Below are 19,778 nucleotides of genomic sequence, written 5' to 3'. Positions count from 1 at the left end.
AGGCCAGCCTGGGCTACCAAGTGAGTTCCAGGAAAGGCACAAAGCTACACAGGGAAACCCTGTCTCGAAAAACCCAAAAAAAAAAAAAAAAAAAAAAAGCTGGACAAGGCAAACCTAGTAGGAGGAAAGGGTCCCAAAAGCAGGCAACAGAGTCAGAGACAGCCCCTGCTCCCACTGTTAGGGGTCCCACAAGAAGACCAAGCTACACAACTGTAGCATATATGTAGGGGGCCTAGGTCAGTCCCACATAGGCTCCCTGACTGTCGGTTTAGTCTCTGTGAGCCCCTATGAGTCCAGGTTAGTTGATTCTGTGGGTTTTCTCCTCTTTTTCTTTTTTTTCAGATTGATTTATTTTATTTATATATATATATATATATATATATATATATATATATATATATATATATATATATATATATATATATAGTGTTCCTCCTGCATGTATGCCTGCACGCCAGAAGAGGGCACCAGATCTCATTCTAGATGGTTGTGAGCCACCATGTGATTGCTGGTAATTGAACCCAAAACCTTTGGAAGAACAGCCAGTGCTCTTAACCTCTGAGCTACCTCACCAGTCCTGATTCTGTGGGTTCTCTGTACTTCACCCCATCAGAGGCTATTATGAGCTGATAGCAACTTTGATTGGATTACATAACTATACTTTTATTTCATTCTCACTACATCTCAAGTTTTTGATGTCACAGCATACATTTTTTTATTGCATGCTTGTTAAATTGTTGCACTATTTTTTTAGTATTTTGTCTCTTAATAGTCATGGTAAAGGTATGAGCTTGAAGAACTCCCTTTAGCATTTCTTAAGAGACAGTTGAGGATGACTAACTTCCTCAGCTTTTGTTTGTCTGGTGAAGTCTCGTGTCTCTTCATCTGTGAAGAACAGCTTTGCCAGGTACAAGCTTCTTGACTGGGAAGATTTGGTTTGGTTTACTTCAGCAGATTGACTAGACCCTCTCACTCTTTCCTGGCCTCTAAGATCCCAGCCAAGGAATCTGATGCCAACCTTATTGCAACTCTGTGTTGCTTGCTTCTTTTTTGCCACTTTCGGAGTTCTTTGTTCTTGGTTTTTGATGGTTAACTCTGTCTTTCTGAAGTCCTCTTTGCATTGAATCCGATTGAATCTCTTGGACTTTCCCATACTTGGATAGTTACATCTTTTGTAAAAGTCAAAGCATTTTCTCTTCTTTCTTTCAGTTCTCTGTCCCTTTGTCTTTCTCTTCTCTGTCCTGTATTTACACTCTTTTGATGTCCCATATGCGTCTTCATTTCCATTCTTTTATTCTACTCTGACTATATATTCTCAATAGAGTGCCTTTGAGTTCACGGATTATTTCCTCTTTCGGGTTCTTTTGATGCTCTGTATTACATTTTCCACTTCAATGATTGCATTGCAATTTTTGTTTGATTTTTTTAAAAAATAATTTCAGTGTCCTTGTTAATTTTTCCTTTTGGCCACTTAGTGTTGTCTTGCTAACACTGAATTGTTTTCCTCTGTATTTTCATTGGCTCTCAATGAGCTTTTTAATAATTACATTGACCGCTTTTCAGCCGGTCCTAAATCTCTTCTTTACAGTTGGTTACTGGTGCTTTCCTTGGCTCCTTTAGCACTCTTTCTCTGATTGTTCTTGATCCCTGCGGCTGTGCCTTCGTGTCTGTACATCTGAAGAAGTGGGACCTTATTTCCATCTTTCTAAAGTGGCTTTTTCTGTGGCAGCCCATCACTGGTCAGTATGTTCTATAGACAAGCTTAGTGTGGCAAAGTTTGTTCCTGATACCTGGATTACCAGTAGGTGGGCCTCATGCCTGGGTGTGTGTTATTAGGCCTAGAACCCTGCCTACAACAGCGTTGATCTATTGATTGAGTCTGAAGCAATAGGCCTTAGAGCTTATGTCCCTGGGTATCTTCAAGCAGTAGCTTGAGGTCTAGGTCCACAGAGTCCACTAGGTACTAGGTGAGCCTTGAGCTTGAGTCCTCAGAAGCTAGCCAGGATTTGAGATGGTGTCTGATCTGTTGACTTATGCCTAAATCCCAAGTCAGTGAGATCTAGCCTAGCACTAGGACAGTCTTACAATCTGAACCATGGGGCTGGGGATCTAGATTCTGGATCTATAAGACCTACAGCTTGCATCTACGGAGATTGGCCATCTACCACTGCATACTGGGGTAAGCATGGATCCTGTCTATGCTGGAGAAGACTTAGAATCTGAATTCCATGGAGCCTGAAACCATGAGGGCTAGCTTAGATCTTGGGTAGGCCTGGTACTGGGGCAAGTATGGGCCATGGATCTGTGGGGTTCAGCCCAGCATCAAGGTCTGCTGGGATATACCTGGATCTTCATTCTGCTAGACTATGGGTCTTATAGAATATAGAGATAGAGGGGCCAGCCTATCACTAGGCAGGCCTAGAACGTGTGTCTGTGATACCAGCTTGGTAACTACAGCCAAGAGTGCTGACCTTAGGTTGAGGCAGGCCTGAGACTACAAAGGCTGGCCTATTGCTGGAGTGGGCCTGAAGTGTGGGACCCAGGCTCACTGGGGCACGATTGGCTATGAAGTAAGCTTACAGCCTGAGCATGTGAGGTCTGACCTGGTACTTAAACAGGTTTGATACTTGGGCCATTCTGGAGCCTGTGACCACTTGAGTTCTCCTGGTGTTGGGTTGGTTCTGAACCCATCAGGAACCAGTAGCCTGAAGCCTTGGGGACTATGGTGCCAAGATGGGCCTTGAGGCTATCATCAGGTACTGACCTAGACTTTGGGACTGTGTTAGATGCCCAGAATGGGACTTTACTAGAATCAGCTCAAGTTGGGTGTCAAAAACAAGGCTAGGGCTGGAGAGATGGCTCAGAGGTTAAGAGCACTGCGTGCTCTTCCAAAGGTCCTGAGTTCAATTCCCAGCAACCACATGGTGGCTCACAACCATCTGTAATGAGATCTGGTGCCCTCTTCTGGCCTGCAGGGATACATACAGACAGAACACTGTACACATAATAAATAAATAAATCTTTTAAAAAAAAAAACAAGGCTAGTGACTGGGTTTGGGGGATGAGTGATAGAGAACCATCCTTACTGCATGTGTCTTCAATGTGTCGTCTTCTTTCTCTGCTACACCAGGTACTGTAACCTGCCACCTGCTTTCCTTAGCTTGAATAATAGCATTTTCATGTAAGGGGGACAAATGCTAGAAAGTCCCACTCTGCCATCTTGCTGACATCTGGAGTCTCTAGATTTTGTTCTGATTTATTTTGTTTTGGTTTATGTTACTGCTGTTACATGTGACTATTTTTGGTATTTATTGAATTTATTGAATTCTGGGGACTAATTCTATGGATTTTGTATTCTCTGTACTATATTATGTGGCTCCTGAGTTTTCTTTTAACATTTTTTAAGTTCTCGTTTTTATTTTTAAGCCTGGATTCCTAAGGATCAGGCCTAGGTGAATACATTTTGTAACCAGCCAATAATTGCTGAGAAAATCTTAAATATTTACCTATATGTTTTTCACTTTTTATTGTGAAGATCTGTGTATGAAAACATACCTACAGATTTCAGATAGTTTATCATTTTCTATTTGTGCAGGGCCTTCACAGTTAGTCAGAAGTGAGTGACTTTAGTCTTTGCCTGTTTTTCCTGCGCATACACATGGCCTTGAGTATGTATGTCTACAGCCCATCAAATCCTTAGTAATATGTCAGAGCTTTTCAAAATTCTGGTTGTATCAGTCTCCAAAGCTTCCTTTTTGTGTCAGGTCTGGTGGCCTTTAATCCCAGAACTCTGGAGGCAGAGGCAGTAAGATCTCTGAGTTTGAGACCAGCCTGGGCTACCCCTTTTCTCCCTTTAAATTCCCAAGGTAGCCACAGTTACAGTGCTACAAACCCTACTGTTTCCTCGAGATTCAGGAGTCTCTTGGATAGTTTTGACTTCATTGTGTTACTATGGCTAATTGCCACAGTTCTGAAATGATTTGGTTGGTTTGCTCATGTTTTTAGTGTTCTGGAGGGAAAAAGTGAATTCATCGGAAGTCCTTTCTCAGCCATTCTATGGATTTCTTAATTCTGTTTTTAAAAAAATGGTTTTGGAGGTGTGGTTATATTTGTGTGTGCAGGTGGGTGTGGGTATAAGTGTGAGTGTATGTGTGGGTGCTGATGATGGAATTCAGGGCCTTATACATGATAGATAAATGATCAGCCCTAGCTCTCAGGTGTTTTTAAGAATTATTTTTATTGCCGGGCGGTGGTGGCACACGCCTTTAATCCCAGCACTCGGGAAGCAGAGCCAGGCAGATCTCTGTGAGTTCGAGGCCAGCCTGGTCTACAAAGTGAGTTCCAGGTAAGGCGCAAAGCTACACAGAGAAACTCTGTCTCAAAAAAAACAACAAAAAAAAACCTCTCTCTCTCTCTCTCTCTCTCTCTCTCTCTCTCTCTCTCTCTCTCTCTCTCTCTCTCTCTCTCTGTACATAGGAGGACTGGTGCCTGTGGAGCCACCCAACATAGGTGCTGGGAATCAAACTTAGATTTTCTGTAAGAGGAGTGTGCGCTGTTAACAACTAAGTCATCCCTCCAGGCTAGATAGCCCTCTGCTTTTTGAAACATAATCTTGAAAATATAGCCATGGTGGCCACAAGCTGCTGATTTCCTATCTCAGCTCCCTGATTAATAGGGACTACAGGCTTGTACCATGTCTGGCTCAAAAAAAAAATTTAAAGCACTCCCTATACCATGTCCCTATGCAACTATGATTTAATCCTTTAATTATCTTGACAGCAAACCTTTTGAAGCATTTTCATCCTTAATTTCTCTTTTCGTCTTCCGTTCTTTTTGTTAATATAGAGTATATTAGGTAGGGGACTGAAGAGATGGCTCAGTAGTTAAAGCCTTTGCTGATCTTGCAGAGTTGAGTTCAGTCCCAAGCACCTTCATCAGGCAGCTCACAACCACCAATAACTCCAGCCCCAGGGGCTATGTCTTAGTCAGGGTTTCTATTGCTGGCATAAAACACTATAACCAAAAGCAAGTCGGGGAGGAAAGGATGTTTTACATCTTAGAATTCTCGTGTTTTACTCCACCACTGAAGGAAGTCAGGGCAGGAGCCTAGAGGCAGGAGCTGATGCAGAGGCCGTGGACGAGTGCTACTTACTGGCTTGCACCTCATAGCTTGCTCAGCTTTTTTTGTTTGTTTTGGGTTTTTGTTTTTGTTGTTGTTGTTGTTTAATATTTCAAGACAGGGTTTCTCCTTGTAGCCCTGGCTGTCCTGGAACTCGCTCTGTAGACCAGACTGGCCTCGAACTCAGAGATCTGCCTGCCTCTGCCTCACCAGTGCCACCACCGCCCATCTCAGCCCATTTTCTTATAGCACCCAGGACCACCAGCCCTAAGATGACAGCGCCCACAGGGAGCTGATCCCTCCCACATCAATCATTAATAGAGAAAATTCCCCCACAGGCTTGCCTATAGGCCAGTCTGGTGGGAGCATTTTCTCAATTGAGGTTCTCTCTTCCCAAATGACTCTAGCTTGTGTCAAGTTGACAGAGTCAACTAACCAGGACAGAGTCCAGTGCCCTCTTATGGCCTCTATGAACACCTGTACACACATGGCATACACTCACAGACATGCACACATACACATAAGTAAAACTAAAGATAAATATTTATTTATGTATATGTATGTGTTTCTGGATGTGGGTTTGTGCTTCTGAGTAGTGCTGTGGAGACCAGAAGACGGCATCCGATCCCCTGGAGCTGGAGTTATAGGCAATTGTGGGGTCTTCTGGAAGAACAGTATGAACTCTTAACTACTGAGCCTTCTCTTCAGCCCCAAAGGTAAATCTTTTAAAAATACATTTAAAATTATATTCAATAAATGAAAAAATATATATTATAAACATAACTTATTGAAAACTCAAGAATCCAGCACTCCATGAAAGAATGGCATTAATGATAGCATCTATCCATGTGTCCCCTGTCCCTGCCTGTCTGCCCCATCAAAATCGCCACTCCTAGCCAGGCATGGTGATACTTGTCTTTAATCCCAGCATTGGAGAGGCACAGATGGGTAGATCTCTGTGAGTTTCAGGCCAACCAGGGCTACATAGTGAGACCCTGTCTTAAAAACAGGTTGCTCAAATGCAAGCTTGTACAACCACTTTGGAAATCAATATGGCGCTTTCTTAGAAAATTGGGAATCAATCTCCCCCAAGATCCAGCTATACCAGTCTTGGGCATATACCCAAGGAATGCTCAATCATGCCACAAGGGCACTTGCTCAGCTATGTTCATAGCAGCATTGTTTGTAATAGCCAGAACCTGGAAACAACCTAGATGCCCTTCAACTGAAGAATGGATAAATAAAATGTACATATACACAATGGAGTACTACTCAGCAGAGAAAAACAATGACATCATGAGGTTTGCAGGCAAATGGATGGATCTAGAAAAAATCATCCTGAGTGAGGTAACCCAGAGTCAGAAAGACAAACATAGTATGTACTCACTCATAGGAGGATACTAGATGTAAAACAAAGATGACTAGACTGCTACTCACATCACCAGGGAGGCTACCTAGAAAACAGGACCCCAAGAAAGACACAGGGATCACCCAATGACAGAGAAATGGATGAGATCTACATGAACAACCTGGATATGAGTGGGGGTAATGAAGGGTGAGGGTCGAGGGAAAGAGAGCTTGGGGGAGCAGGAGATCCCAGCTGGATCAAGAACAGAGAGGGAGAACAAGGAATAGGAGACCATGGTAAATGAAGACCACATGAGAATAGGAAGAAGCAAAGTGCTAGAGAGGCCCACAGAAATCCACAAAGATACCCCCACAATAGACTACTGGCAATGGTCAAGAGACAGCCCAAACTGACCTACTCTGGTGATGGGATGGCCAAACACCCTAATTGTCGTGCTAGAAACCCCATCCAATGACTGAGGGAACCGGATGCAGAGATCCACGGCCAGGCCCCAGGTGGAGCTCCAGGAGTCCAATTGGTGAGAAAGAGGGGGGTTTGTATGAGCGAGAACTGTTGAGACCAAGATTGGAAAAAGCACAGGGACAAATAGCCAAACGAATGGAAACACATGAACTATGAACCAGTGGCTGAGGAGCCCCCAACTGGATCAGGCCCTCTGGATAAGTGAGACAGTTGATTAGCTTGATCTGTTTGGGAGGCATCCAGGCAGTGGGACCGGGTCCTGTGCTCATTGCATGAGTTGGCTGTTTGAAACCTGGGGTTTATACAGGGACACTTGGCTTAGCCTGGGAGGAGGGGACTGGACCTGCCTGGACTGAATCTACCAGGTTGAACTCAATCCTCAGGGGAGTCTTTGCCCTGGAGGAGATGGGAGTGGGGGGTGGGCTAGGGGGAAGGTGGGGGGAGGGGGCGGGAGTGGGGAGAACAAGGGAATCCATGGCTGATATGTAAAATTAAATTAAATTATAAAATAAAATTAAAAAAAAAAAAACAGGTTGCTCTTCCAGAGGACCCGGGTTCTATCCTGAGCACCCACAAAGCAGCTCATAACTGTCTGTAACTCCAGTTCCAGGGGATCCAACACTCTCACATAGACATACGTGCAGGCAAAACACCAATACACATAAAATAAAAATAAATAAATCATTTATATTAAAATAATAATAAATCATTAAGCCAGGTGGCGATGGGATATGCCTTTAAAAACAAAACCAAACAAACAGAAAACAAGTTGCCACCCCTAAATTTGTGTTTAACATTATTGTGCTGTTTTGGACATGTGGAATTTTTTTTCAAATTTGTGGGACTGTTTAATGAATACATTGCTTATCTGACTTGGTTGCAAACTTTTGGAAAATAGTATCATAGTGGTGTGACCTTTTCCTTGGAGAGACATGAACAAATGTCTTTTCATCCCAGATAGGACACTGACAGTGAGCTAAAGAAACTGTTCCACCCAAGTCTAGCTTGATGACCTGGAGTCACTTGTCTCCTTGCCATGACAAAATCCTGACAAAGCCTTTGGGAAGGAAGGGCTTATTTTGATACGCAGTTTGAGTAGAGCCTATCATTGTCTTAGTTCACTTTCGGTCATTGTCTCAGTTCGCTTTCGATTGCTGTGGGAAACACCACGACCAAAAGAAGTTGGGGAGGAAAGGGTTTATTTCACATTACAGCTTCTAGTTTCTCATGAAGGGAAGTCAGCACAGAACTCAAAGCGGGAACCTGGAAGCAGAAATCGCAGCAGAGGCCATGAAGGATGCTGCTTAATGGCTTGTTTCCATAGCTTGCTCAGCCTGCTTTTTTTTCATTTCCTTCTTTTAAACTTTTTAACTTTAATATATTTTTAACTAAAATATAATTACATTATTTCCCCCTTCCTTTCCCCTTTCCTCCCTGCAATCCCTCCCTTCCCCCAACCCATCTCCCTCTCAAATTGATGGCTCCTTTTTCTTTATTGTTATTATATATATACATGTACAAATAGGTTAAATACAGCCCGCTGAGTTCGTTTTTGCTCTGTGTGTGTGTGTGTGTGTGTGTGTGTACGTGATTTCAGGACTGACCACTTTGTATTATATAACCAGATAGAGGGCTCATCCCTGGGAGAGGCTATTTTTTCCCTCTATCAGCAGTCATTAGTTCCCTGTAGTTTTTTTTTTTTTTTTTTTTTTTTGGTTTTTCGAGACAGGGTTTCTCTGTAGTTTTGCGCCCTTCCTGGAACTCACTTTGTAGACCAGGCTGGCCTTGAACTCACAGAGATCCGCCTGCCTTTGCCTCCCGAGTGCTGGGATTAAAGGCGTGCGCCACCACCGCCTGGCTCCCTGTAGTTTTTTGTCTAGGAGTGACTCTATGAGGTTTTACCCCCTTCCCTGTTAGCATGTCTATTAATATTGTTATTGTTCAGGTCTTATTTAGACAGCCATTTATTTTTGTTTTGTTTTTGTTTTTGTTTGTCGAGACAGAGTTTTTCTGTGTAACAGTCCTGGCTGACCTGGAACTCACTCTGTAGACTAGGCTGGCCTCGAACTCACAGAGATCCCTCTGCCTCTGCCTCCCGAGTGCTGGGATTAAAGGCGTGCAGCACCACTGCCAGGCTGGACAGCCTTTTTTTTTTTTTTTTTTTTTTGGTTTTTCGAGACAGGGTTTCTCTGCGTAGCTTTGCGCCTTTCCCGGAACTCACTCTGGAGACCAGGCTGGCCTCGAACTCACAGAGATCCGCCTGGCTCTGCCTCCCGAGTGCTGGGATTAAAGGCGTGCGCCACCACCGCCCGGCTGGACAGCCATTTTTAAGAGACAGAGTCTCACAGCAGACGTACTGATCTTTGGCTCCTGTAATCTTTTTGCCCCCTCTACTGTAAATGTTCCCTGAACCTTAGTTGCAGGAGTTGTGTTAAGGATGTATTCATTGTGGCTGGGTTCCCTATGATCCCTTGATCTCTACATTGTGTCCAGAAAAATGAAATCATGAAATTTTCAGGTAAATGGATGGAACTTGAAAAGATTATATTGAGTGAAGTAGCCCAGACCCACAAAGATAAGTACCACATATTCTCTCTTGTCTGCCATTCCTAGCTCCAAATCTTCAGATGTGAGTGTATGACCTGGAATAACCAAAGAAACTGAGAAACTGTCAAGAAACCATGGGGTAAGGGGGATATGTGGGGAATAGCAGGATATAGGTGAAATGAAATGGGAAATGGGGAGGGGGCGCTCTAATTGGGGAGGGGGAGAAAGGTCAATACAGAAAAAAGGGAAGAGAGAAATAAAGCCAAGATTATTTGATAAAACCTTCAGAAATTATTATATGTTTATATTATATAAAGGTGTGCACCACCACTGCCATAGGATGGATATATATATATATATATGCCTAAACAAGTTATGCCTCTTTGACTGACAGTGCTCCCCACAAGAGTAATAGACTACCTAACAAAACCCCAATGCTAGGCATGAAAATCCTCTTTTGCAGGTGTTTGTCAGGGTAGTCCAAGTGACTCCACAAACCATATTGACTATTGCTGTTGCCCTTAGGTGCCTCCCAGAGGTTGAAGATAAGTTCATATTGCCGAAGAAACCACACACTTAGAGACAAGACTTGGATTATTTGAGTTGGATCTAACCTGAAAGCCTCATTCCTGTGGTCTAGCTTCCATAGTACCAGAAAGTACTATGCAAGCTGTCAAGGGAGGGAAGCAGTCACTACTCCTATACAGCTGTGGTGCCTTTGAACCACAAAACTACTAACAATGGTAAGATTATCCCTAAAGGGCCAATAGTGGTATTCATATCTTGGTGGTAATTAGACAACAGCTGTCTAATTGGACTTAAGGCCCCCCTCAACAAGAGAAAAATCATGACTGATGCTACCTACTTCTTTTTGCAACACATGGAGACCATTACAGAAAACACAACTAGACACAATGAAGAGATCAACAAACTACTTTCCATACAACTCAGGACCGAGTTAATCACTAGTTAAGAAAATACCCTACAGACCTGCCTACAGCCTGATCTTATGGAGGCTTTTTCTCAATGGAGATTCCCTCTTGCCAGATGTCTCTAGTTTATATCAAGTTAACAAACTAACCAGCACAATCATGGAGAGGAAAGTATGGCAGCAAGAGCTTGGATTTATGTAGTTCAGGACTATGTCGTTCAGGACCTAGCCCGTTACCATGGTGCCACCCACATTTAGGGTGGGTCTTCTCACCTCAGTTATCTTAATCTAGATAATCCTGAACAGATTTGCCCAGACTTGTCTGTTCAGTGACTCCCCATCTGGTCAAGTTGACAATTAATCATCACAACTCCATCCCTTGTCAACTTGACACCCAAACATTATCACTTTCAAACTAATTTTCCACCCCTCGTCCCTAAAGTGTTGTGGACATCTCACAATGCAAAATGTATTCAAAGTCTGCATTGTCTTTAACAGTTTCAACACTTTTAAAAAGTCTAGCCAGGTGGTGGTGGCACACGCCTTTAATCCCAGCACTGGGAGCCAAAGGCAGGCAGATCTCTGTGAGTTCCAGGACAGCCAGGACTGTTATATAGAGAAACCTTGTCTTGAAAAAAACAAACAAACAAAAAAGTTTAGTCTGCATCTCATCTCAGGTTCAAGGCAATCTCTTAGATGTGATGTAAGTTCCTATAAAAATAAGAACCAAGTTACATATTTCTAGTACATAATGGCACAGAATAAACACTCCCATTCCCAAAGGAAAGAATGATGGCATAGCAAGGAATGATTGGACTAAAGTAAAAACGAAATTCAGTATGGAAGCGCAAACTCCTGTAGTTCTGTGTTGGGCACCTGGAACTCATGAGGTCTTGGGTATCCCCACCCCTCCATCTCTGCTTCCTGCAGTACACATAGCCTTTTGGAATGACTCATTTCTATGCCTGCACACCTGCCATGGTTCTACCATCTCCAGGATTTGGGGCTCTCCATCACAATTTAGGCTTCACCTTCACAGCTTTACACAGTGGCCTCTTATGCCTTTCAGGGACTCAAACCCATACATTGTCTGGCCTCAGGGCAGTCCGGAACCACAGTGCAAGACTCCATGACCCCCCTCAATCCTGCATCTTTCATGCCTTCAAAACCAGTACCATGCGAATGACTCGTATCAAATTCTGCCGCCAGCTCAGAATGGGTACTGGCCTTGTATCAAATTCTGCCGCCAGCTCAGAATGGGTACTGGCCTCGCTTCTCCCTATCAGTCTTCTGTGTTATGACATTGCTGCAATGAATGCAACCCATGGGAAGGTTTATTTTTGTGAAAGAGAGTATTTTTATTAATTTGTTTAGGGTTTCATACATGCATACGGTGGTTAGGGGGTGTGTGTCTTTCTCTTTTTTATTTTTTTACTTATTCATTTATTTATTTGAGAGAGGATCTCATGTAGCCTTGGCTGGTATGGAACTCACCAAGTAGACCAGGCTTGCCTGGATGGAACTCATAGAGACCCACCTGCTGCTGCTTCCTGCATGCTGGGATTAAAAGGTGTGTGCAACCACACCTGCCCCACATACAATGCATTTCAATCATTTTCACCCACCACCCCTCCTCCTAACTTTTCCCATATCCATCCCCATCCAACTCCGTGTCCTCTATTTTTAATATCGCACAGATTCCAATTTATACTGCCCATATACACACAGTTATATTCTAATGGCCATTAGAATATGGTCAGCCTAGCCAGGGGGCCACATCCTTAAAGAAAACCGTCTTTCCTCCGGAAGCCATCAACTGTCAGTAGCTCCTCCATCAGATGTGGGGGCTCTTGAACCTTCCTCCTCCCATGCTGGAGTGTTGACTGGCTTGGTCTTGCACAGGCAAGCAGAGCTGCTATGACTTTATGAGTGCAGAAGTCCTGTGGTATCCAGAAGACATTGTTTGACCTGACCTCTGCTCCTTACAATCTCTCTGCCCCTCTTCTTCAGTAGTCAGCGGGTTTGTATTGATTGACACACAGTTGGAGGGGACAGTCCATCATGGTGGGAAGGTCATGGCAGCAGGAGCCTGAGGCAGTTGTTCACATTGTGTTCACGGTCAGAAGCAAATGGTGATGAATAAATGCACTCAGCTTTCTCCTTTTTTATTCCGTCTCAGACCCCAGTGTATAGAATGGTATCACACACATTTTGGGTGAAGCTTTCCATCCCAGTTAATCCTAATCTAGATAATCCCTCACAGACATTCCCGAAGGCTCGTTCTTCAATATTCTAGATCCTGTCAAGTTGACAGTATTAACCATCATATGAGCCAGTGAGTGTATTAGAGTTACTTATAGGAACATGGGAGATTGAAAACAAGCTGCTTCCCTGAAATACCCACGCCAGCTCACAAAAGCTGCATCCCTGGAGCTCTTAGCCTGTCCTATATGAAGCCCCCACTGAGAGTCTCAACTCCCCATTAATTTCTTACTGCTTTTATAAACTTGCTAAGAGATCTTGTGAACTTGCTGGGCCTTGGAAATCTCTTTTGCATCTTGAGTCTTAAACATCTGCCTTCTCCCTTCCAGAGAATGTTTCAATTCAGAGGAAATAGCTACAGAACAATATTGTATATGGTTTTCTGTAACTTACTTTTTCATCACTATTATGTTCCTGAGAGTCACATCTTTTGATTCATATGGTTGTAGTTCATTATCAATGATGTGTAGTGTAGCATTTCAGGTGATCATAAAACAAATAACCCATGTTTCTGTTGATGGACATTTGGGTCCTTTCCAGCTTTTTGCTCTTATGAACAGCACTGCTTTCGTTCTTGTGCATGTCTCTGCTTCCCATACACAGCTTCCCATATACCTAGGTATAAGTATATACCTAGGAATGGAGTTGCTAGCTAATAAGATATATGAAAGTTTAGCCTCACAGGAATCTATCAAACCATATTCTAAAAGATAATACAAATTATGCTCTTTTGCAATGAATGAAAGATCCTGTTGATCCATAACCTCATCTACTTGATATAATCCCACCTATTTTGTCAATATAGTGTAAAATGATAAATATATATTATATATATATTTTTAAAACATTCTTTTTAAGAATAATTTAATATTAATAATTTATTAATACTTATTTATTTTATGTATATGGTGCTCTATCTGCATGTACACCTGCGTGCCAGAAGAGGGCATCAAGATCCCATTATAGATGACTGTGAGCCACCACGTGGTTGCTGGGAATTGAACTCAGGACCTCTAGAAGAGCTGCCAATGCTCTTAACCACTGAGCCATCTCTCCAGCCCCGATATATATATAGGTATAGAGATAGATAGATAGATAGATAGATTGTTTTTGTTTTTGTTTTTGTTTTTGTTTTTGTTTTTCGAGACAAGAGTTTCTCTGTGTAGTTTTGGTGCCTGTTCTGGATCTCGCTCTGTAGACCAGGCTGGCCTCGAACTCACAGAGATCCACCTGGCTCTGCCTCCCAAGTGCTCGGATTAAAGGCATGCGCCACCACCACCTGGCGTAAAATGATATTTTAATATAGACTCAGCATCCTAGTTATCTATATAGCTGATTATCTTTTCCTGGTTATTGATCATGTTTGAATCTTTAAAATAATTTTGTTGATTTGAAGGAATTTTTTTGTTTTGGATTCTCATAATATGTCGGGTTGTGTCAGATCTTTTCTCTCTGTCTTGGTTAGGGTTACTATTGCTGCAGTGAAACACCATGAACCATGCCTGCAGCCTAAGCTTATGGAGACATTTTCTCAATCAAGGCTCCCATCTCTCAAATGACTCTAGCCTGTGCCAAGTTGACATAGAACTAGCCAACATACTCTGCATTTGTGGCTTTTTGCTTCATTGTGTCTTTCCATGAGCAGATTTTTTTCCCTGTGATGCTGAGGAGCGAAGCCAGAGCTCTGTAACCTCCACAGTGCTAGGCAAATACTCTACCCTCAGCCCCAGAAATTCTTTTCTTAAAGGAGTTGAATGAATCAGTCTTTTCTCTGTTGTAGCCGGCAGTTTTCTAGAGTTCCTTGGACCATAATCATACATATATATTTATTATTTTTTCTAATAAAAAGTTTGCCTTTTGTATTTAATCCAAGTGGAATTGATTTTTTGGTGCGGTATAAGGTAGGGAGCTAGTTTCATCATTTTCCACATGGATAACCTAACGCCACTTCTGTCATACATCAAAGCTCCTAGTTTAGTTACTTTCTCATTGCTGTGCTCAAATACATGGCAATAAGCAACTTAAGGGATGAAAGGTTTATTTTAGCTCACAGGTTGGGGATGCAATCCATCCTGGTAGCTGGAGGCTGTTTGCTCACATCCGGGTAGATCAGGAAACAAAAAAAAAAAAAAAAGGGAAATGTCAGCATTCTGCTGGCTGCTTTTTCCCTTTTTAATTAGTCTGGACCCCAGCCCATGGGCAGTGCCACTCACATTCAGGATGGGTCTTCCCTTCTTGGTTAAACATCTCTGGAGTCACCCTCATAACCACAACCAAGAGATGTACCTCACTAATGTTCTGGACTAAGTATTACTTAATTTAGTAAAATTAACACTATTAGTCACATTGTGTGCATAGGTCTCATTATAGACTCTCTTTGCTGTTGATTAACCTTTGTCCCTGAACCACTATCACGCTCCCTAAATTATTTCAGTTTCCTGGTAAATATTGTTATTTAATAAAGCAAAATTAACCTTCCTAGATTGTTTTGCCCAGATATTCTTCTTACTTTATTTTTATTTGAGACAGACTTTGTAGCCCTGGTTGGTCTGAAACTTACTATGTAGACCAGGCTAGCCTCAAACAGAAATCCACCTGCCTCTCCCAAGTGTTGGAATTAAAGATGCATACAACCATGCCTAACCTTCTTTAGATATTCTTTTTTTTTTTTAATTTTAAATATACTTCCAAATCCACTTATGTTTTATAAGGTTTTGGGAATTGAAGTGATTATATAAATCAGTTTGAAGATAAATTGATGCTTATGAAGTTGAGTTTTCTTAGCTATAAATTTGGTATGTTCTTTTATTTTAAATACATTCTTGCATGTCTTTTTGTCTGAGTGTTATAATTTTTTAAAAGAATTGTATTAAGCCTACAGCACCCAGTATTATTCCCAGGCAGTTTCCCATCCAAGTACTAACCAAGTCCAGCCCGGCTTAGCTTCTGACATCAGACAAGATTAGCCTGTTCAGGGTGGTATGGTTGTATATATGTTAGGATTTTTTATATAAAGCCTTTTGTATATTGTATGAGATATACCTGTAGCTAGAGTTTTCCTGCCTGGCCCACAGTCAGGATGAATCTGTCACCGCCAGTCCCACAGCCGCTCAGACCCAACCAAGTAAACAGAGACTTATATTGCTTAAACTGTTTGGCCTAATGGCTCAGGCTTCTAGCTATCTAGTTCTTACATCTTAAATTAATCCATTTCTATAAATCTATACCTTGCCACGTGGCTCGTGGCTTACCGGCATCTTCACATGCTGCTTGTCATGGTGGCGGCTGGCAATGTCTCCCTCACTCAGCCTTCCACTTCCCAGAATTCTCCTCTCTCCTTGTCCCGCCTACTTCCTGCCTGGCCACTGGCCAATCAGTGTTTTATTTATTGACCAATCAGAGCAATTTAACATACAGACCATTCCACAGCATATACCCTTTCATATTTTGTGGATTTGTATGCTGTAATAGGTGGAATTTTTATTCTCGTGGTATTAAGTATTAAATCCAAAACCTCATGCATGCTTTACTACCTAGCTATTCCTCCAACCCAAGAGATATTTTCATTTAGTATGTTTTTATCAATTTCCTAGGTATATAAAAATGAAATGGATTTTGATTGATAGTATAATCACTCACTCTATAAACTATTATTGTTGTTGCTGCTGCTGTTATCGTTTTTTTTGGAGAAAGTCTTACTATACAATCCAAGTTGTCCTGGAATTTGCTGTAAAGCCCAAGCTAACCCCAAACTGTGATCCACTTGCCCCAACCTCCCAAGTACTGGAATTTATAGGTATGCATCACTACTTTCTACATGTCTACACTTTACATTTTGTAGTAATTCAAGTTGTACAGAAAAGTTAAGTTAGTAAGCAGAGAGTTCCTATAGGAACTTCCTATACCTGACTGTGGTATATTTTTTAAAAATAAGAAAGCAACCTCAATATATCCCTGTTAACTCCTCCCATGTTTCTCCCACCATTGCTCCCTCTCAAGTTCATGGCCTCCTTTTCTTTGTTATTTGTCACGTCCGCCTCGACCAGCAAGGAAGACGCAACACCAGGCTTTTCTCCAAGCAGTTTATTCAGGAACCTTGAACAATCTTCTGACCCCGGGGAAAGCCATCTTCTTCTTCTCTCTCACTCACTCTCCCTCTCCCTCTCTCCCTGATCTCCTATCTCCTCCTCCGATCTCTCTCTCCCTCCGATCTCCTCCCGGGGAAAGCCAGCCCACGCCCTTTATAGCCACTGGGCAATCAACCCCATAGTGCCACGTGGATAATGCCGATAGGGTCAGACATAGGCAAGCAAGCCAGATTAGGTCCAGGTGTGCGGAAGCAAGCCAGATCCTAGCCTTAGCCAAATAAGAAGCACCTGCCATCGGGAAGGCAGAAGCCAGACGCTGCGCCATCTTTGAGGCACGGCCGTGCACAGCTCTCTACAGTTCCCCCTTTATTGTTTTAAGCAGCAGGCAAGAGCAGAGGTCTAATCTCTGCCAAAAAACAACTTGGACATTGTACTGGTGTTAGTCCAGGTGTCATCCACCCAGAGAACACTTGACCTGTCCGATACCCTTTTTTGCAGAGGTGGGAATTAGGGCATCAACCCACATGCAATTAGACTTGCTCTTCTTGGGTTTTGCAATACAGCTAGACCCAAGTGCAGTGCACTAGCCTCGCATCCTGCGCGATAAAACTTTTAATGTGGCCAGCCAGGCCTGGGGAGACTGTCCAGCCTCTATGGCTGTAAAGGCTTGGATAATCATGGCTGCATTGCGCTGCTGAGAAACCCTTAAATGAACAATGCACCACAGGCACATCAGGGAGACAAGTACCAGTAGGCCTGCCAGGGCACCTAATCCTGCCCACTCCTTCAATCATAATCAGGGCTATCAGGATCAGGCACATCAGCTTCCGGGGTGTCATCACGTCTCTCCGTCTGAGGGGCCTGTCGCACCAATCGTTCAGGTACCCAGATAGGGTCTAGCCGGTCCTGTGGGAAAACACAAACAGAACCTCGTGCCCATGTCAGCACGGGATCGGGGCCATGCCAGCTGCCTGTGAGGATATCTTTCCACTTCACCATGCCCTTCATAGGGCTGTGTGGATTATGATGCCTATCTGCTGATGAACTTCCCGAGGCATCCAAATTCAAAAAATTTAAGGTGAATAATGCCAGAGAGAGTCTTTCTCTTGGGGTTCGGTCACGGCCTATTCCCCCTTTTTGTTTTTGAAGAATTTCTTTAAGGGACCGATGCGCACACTCCACAATGCCTTGGCCTTGAGGATTATAAGGGAGACCGTGAGTTAACTGCACATCCATGCACTGACAGAAGGAATTAAATTTCTGTCCTGTATACGCCGGCCCATTATCAGTCTTTAATTGCTGAGGTTTTCCCCATGCTGCCCAGGCTTCCAGACAGTGGGGAATGACATTCAATGCTTTCACCTGCTTTCACTTTCTTTAATCTTCCTGTCCGCTTTTGTTGCGGCTCCACTTAATTTTCCCGCTTTTGTCGCGGATCCCCACCTTACCTGGGGACTTACCAGTGCACTGCCCTGACTGCGAAGAGTTCTGAGCCTTAAAGGTTTCCCCGTACGGGCCACCACTTGTCCCGTCCGCCTCAACCAGCAAGGAAGACGCAACACCAGGCTCTTCTCCGAGCAGTTTATTCAGGAACCTTGAACAATCTTCTGACCCCGGGGAAAGCCATCTTCTTCTTCTCTCTCACTCTCACTCACTCTCCCTCTCTCACTTGCGCTCACTCTCCCTCGCGCTCGCTTTCTCTCTCACTCTCTCTCTCTCTCTCTCTCTCACTCTGATCTCCTATCTCCTCCTCCGATCTTTATCTCCTCCTCCGATCTTCAGCTCCTCCTCCGATCTTCAGCTCCTCCCGGGGAAAGCCAGCCCACGCCCTTTATAGCCACTGGGCAATCAACCCCGTAGTGCCACGTGGACAATGCCGCTAGGGTCAGACATACACAAGCAAGTCAGATTAGGTCCAGGTGTGCGGAAGCAAGCCAGATCCTAGCCTTAGCCAAATAAGGAGCACCTGCCATTGGGAAGGCAGAAGCCAGACGCTGCGCCATCTTTGAGGCACGGCCGTGCACGGCTCTCTACAGTTATTGTTACCTATATAGATATGTATATGCATAAGTACACAAAGACAACTTGCTAAGTCTATTTAGTATTACTTGTATGTAAATGATTTCAAGGCTGACCAGTTGGTATCGGATAATCAATTAGGGGGCTCATCCCTGGGGAAGACATATTCTCCAGCTCTCAGGATTTCTTAGTCATTGTAGTTCTTTATTTAGGGATGGGGCCCTGTATGATTTCCCCCTTCCATGTTAACATGTCTATTGGTGTTGTACTTGTTCAGGTCTTATTTAGGCAGCCATGTTAATGCGACTTTCTGGGTAAAACCTCTGTATGATTTCTAGGTGACACTATCTCGCAGTAGATTTCTTGATCCTTTGGCTCTTGGAATCTTTCTGCCATGATGTTCCCTGACCCCTAGATACACAAGTTGTGTTGTAGATGTATCTATTGGGGCTGGGTACTCCATGATCAGTTTTTTGGGGTTTTTGTTTTTTGTTTTTTTTTTTTCTTTTTGCATTTTGTGTTTTGACCAGTTGTGGGCTTCTGCAATGCTCTCCATTTGTTGGAAAGAGAAGTTTCTTTGATGAGGTGTGAGAGCTATACTTACCTGTGGGTATAAGGATAAGTATTTAGAATGCAGGTAGGAATTATGCTGGTTTAGTAAAGTGGTGGTGGAAGGTTTTCTTGCAAGATCCATGGCCTCAGTGGCTCCAGAAAGTTGGGTAAATTTTCAGTATTGGGCATGATTTCCCTCTGTTGAGTGGGCCTTAAGTCCAATTAGACAGCTGTTGGTTACCACCAAGATAATGAATACCACTATTGCACTTTTAGGGATATCTTGTCATGCTGTCAGTGTTGTGGTTCATAGACATCACAGCTGGATAGTACTATTGATTGGGCCGGGCGGTGGTGGCACACGCCTTTAGTCCCAGCACTCGGGAGGCAGAGGCAGGCGGAGTTTGAGGCCAGCCTGGGCTACAGAGT

General features: G+C 43.3%; 1 protein-coding gene across 6 annotated transcripts in view; it reads left to right on the top strand.

The window, feature by feature from the left end:
- Kantr (KANTR integral membrane protein) overlaps positions 1-19,778 on the top strand; it is a 46,204-nt gene that overhangs the window by 18,910 nt on the left and 7,516 nt on the right. For 4 of the 6 annotated variants that reach the window (XR_008223220.1, XR_008223226.1, XR_008223229.1 and 1 more), the window contains 3 exons: positions 5,716-5,835; positions 9,564-9,636; positions 10,023-10,240. The gene's annotated coding sequence lies outside the window, so the exon portion shown is untranslated. The other 2 variants (XR_008212786.1, XR_008212791.1) reach the window with 2 other exon arrangements.

The sequence above is a fragment of the Peromyscus californicus genome, unplaced genomic scaffold (assembly GCF_007827085.1).
Source record: "Peromyscus californicus insignis strain IS unplaced genomic scaffold, ASM782708v3 Scaffold_10__1_contigs__length_136768540, whole genome shotgun sequence".
In the NCBI taxonomy this organism is placed as follows: Eukaryota; Metazoa; Chordata; class Mammalia; order Rodentia; family Cricetidae; genus Peromyscus; species Peromyscus californicus.
The sequence above is the reverse complement of the archived record's forward strand: the minus strand, read 5'-3'. Positions and strand labels throughout refer to the sequence as shown.